Raw genomic sequence first — 3,411 nt, 5'->3', positions numbered from 1 at the left:
TTTGTTCTATTATGCCATGTCTACTTTTCTTGAGAGAGATTGCCTGTCACCACTGCTGTTCAACTGTGCCTTGGAATATACAAGTATAACCCGAAGACATGGGATGCTGGATCTGCAAATGTTTACTATATAAACATGAATAATCCCCGCACCCAATTTCTATGAGGGGAAATTTAAAGAAAAAGAAGAAAAAAAAGGGACTCTGTTTGTGTAGCTGTGTTAAATATTTATATTGAAAACTGCAATTATTACAGCATTCGCGACTTGTCATTAAGGGGATTGATATAGATGTTGATTCCAATAGGGAAACCAAAATATTTGTCCCAAATGAGTAAATTTATAACATAAATGGTCCGTTATTGGACATTATAAATTTTCCACCCAACTCATTCCTGGTTGCCAGGGTTTTGCCCTGAAATTTATTTATTTATTTATTTATTTTTTTTTTTTTTGCTAGGGGCTTTACGTCGCACCGACACCCTGAAATTTATAATATCCAATAACGGACCATTTATATTGGTATTAAGGGGATGACTGAAATTTTGCGATTTCCTTACAAAAAATAGATTTTCGGAATTATTGTTAAAAAATAACACCGATCCTTCTATTATCAGAAAATGGCAGAATATTTCATTTTTCGCCATTTTTAAAGGCCGTACGGACATTTTAATGGGCTGACGTGTGGGTGTCTCTGCCAAGCCCACCTCACACTGATGGCACTTTATTGCATACTTACCGAGCTCGATAGCTGCAGTCGCTAAGTGCGGCCAGTATCCAGTAGTCGGGAGATAGTGGGTTCGAACCCCACTGTCGGCAGCCCTGAAGATGGTTTTCCGTGGTATCCCATTTTCACACCAGGCAAATGCTGGGGCTGTACCTTAATTAAGGCCACGGCCGCTTCCTTCCCATTCCTAGGCCTTTCCCATCCCATCGTCGCCGTAAGACATATCTGTGTCGGTGCGACGTAAAGCGAAAAAAAAATTATTGCATACTTTGGCGGTATTTTGCTGTTTCCATTTGAATTTGGCTCCAAGGTTTGACAAATTACAGTGGTACGGTGTCAACACTTTAAGATGTTCCAATGTTTACTTCATAATTTTTATAAATAATATTATCATCAATCTGTTTTGAAACTTCTCTTCTGAAAACTTACCGCTCATACCAGAAAATGATAAGCATTTCTAGAATTGATTTTATGATGTCAAGATAGCTGATTTGTTCAGGCCTAAATTAAATATCTGAAATGATTCATGTAAACAACATGGATGCTGTTTGTTTACAAACATCGTAGATACCACACTGGTTTGTGCAAGGTTTTTTTTTTGCTTTACGTTGCACCGATACAGCTATGTCTTATGGCGACGATGGGACGGGAAAGGCCTAGGAAGTGGAAGGAAGCGGCCGTGGCCTTAATTAAGGTACAGCCCCGGCATTTGCCTGGTGTGAAAATGGGAAACCACGGAAAACGATCTTCAGGGCTGCCGACAGTGGGGCTTGAACCCACGATCTCCCGATTACTGGATACTGGCCGCACTGTGTAAGTTTTGAATGGTGTTGTTTCTAGCATGTTTTCGAATGTTGGTTCTTGGTATGGAGAGCCTATGAAATAGCAACAGAAAATTCAAAAGATGCCCTTCCAGGAGATGTCGCACAGGTAAGATGAACATTACTAGAAAGGCTGAATCAAGGTTGGAGGCAGAACAACCTGTTGCAGCAACTATACAAACTGAAGATGGTCAAGGATATTGCTGGTATGAATAGTTCTCCTTCATGTCAGAAAGTATGTGACATTTCTACAAGTGAAAGGTAGTTACAAGCCTTTTCACAGCATATATCTGGCAGTGCTGAGTACTTGTTCATGTTAGTGTGTGACAAGAGCTCATGAAACATTTAATGTGTGGTGAATGTAGCTCCAAGTCACGGTCGTTGCAGTAAATTAGTTTTGAAATGTAAAAGACATGACTATGTGTCAACCAGTGTTTACTCTTCACTGAGGGTAGAAACTAGAAATTCTCCAAGGTCTCCATTTCTAGTACACGGACAAATGGTAGATACAGTTATGAACATAAGCAAGGGGCAGAGTGTGATGCTTAAATTTTCTCAAGGTATGGGTATGCATTCTTTAGGAAAAACGCCATATACCAACCATCTAAAAGGAAGGGCAGGTGATCAAGAAAGTGGTTTTTGAAATGGCTAAACAAGCTGTGCGAAAATCCTGTGGTTGTGATAATGAACAAGTGCTTGACATTGCAGTGTCATACGATGCAACATATAAGTACAAAGGAAGAAAGTGCCGTACTCAATTCACAGACAGAAGATATTATTCAGTGAGAGAATTTCACGATACTTACTGACTGGCTGTAAGCAAGGGACCCTGTCATAATAATGAGAACCTCCTAAGTCAAGTGTGAACAGCAGTAGGCAAAGAGACCTGCCATTATAACGAAATACTCCAAATAGATTGTGACTGGCAGTAGGAAACGGAGCCTGCTATTGTAATGAAAACTCCTGAACTCGAATGTGACTGGAGGTAGGAAAGGAAGCTTGCCTTTGTAATGAATTCTCCCTAAATCAATTGTGAATGGCAATAGGCAAGAGGACCTGCCATTATAATGAAAACTTCTGAATCAATTGTGACTTCAACAACAACCTTGGACTGCATAATTTGAACAGCAGTAGGCCTTTTATAATGACAACTAGGCAATTCAATTGTGACTACCTGGAGGCAACAGATCCTGCTATTATAATGACAGCTTCCAAAGTTGAACATGATTGTGATTGTCGATTGTGACTGGTAGTAGGCACGGGGCGTGCCATTATATGAAAACTTCCTAACTCGAATGTGATTGGAAGTGGGAAAGGGGGGCCTCCCATTGTAACGAAACTCCCCAACCCGGACCTAACATGAGGAACGTTGTATGACGACCTCCCCATGGTGTTTCTTGGGTAACGCTAAGAGCAATGCAATCTGATAAAATCTATTTTACCTAGAACTCCGTTGCGAAGCATGGGCACATGCACTAGTATAGCCTAAATATGAGCACCGGGAGAGTTGGCCATGCGGTTAGGGCCGCACAGCTGTGAGCCTGCATCCGGCAGGTAGTGGGTTCGAACCCCACTGTCAGCAGCTCTGAAGATGGTTTTCTATGGTTTCCCATTTTCGCACCAGGCAAGTGCTGGGGCTGTACCATAATTAAGGCCATGGCCGCTTCCTTTTCACTCCCAGACCTTTCCTATCCCATCACCGCCATAAGACCTATCTGTGTCGGTGCGATGTAAAGCAAATTGTAAAATAAATATGAACATGGTACTTCAAAACTTGTCTGCGACTGTACTACAGTAAAATAAATTATAAAATTATGAAGCAACTTGTTGTGGAGTGTAGTATAGTGACATTTCAAAATATACTGG

Source organism: Anabrus simplex, chromosome 8, assembly GCF_040414725.1.
Source record: "Anabrus simplex isolate iqAnaSimp1 chromosome 8, ASM4041472v1, whole genome shotgun sequence".
NCBI lineage: Eukaryota > Metazoa > Arthropoda > Insecta > Orthoptera > Tettigoniidae > Anabrus > Anabrus simplex.
This window is presented reverse-complemented; position numbering follows the sequence as displayed.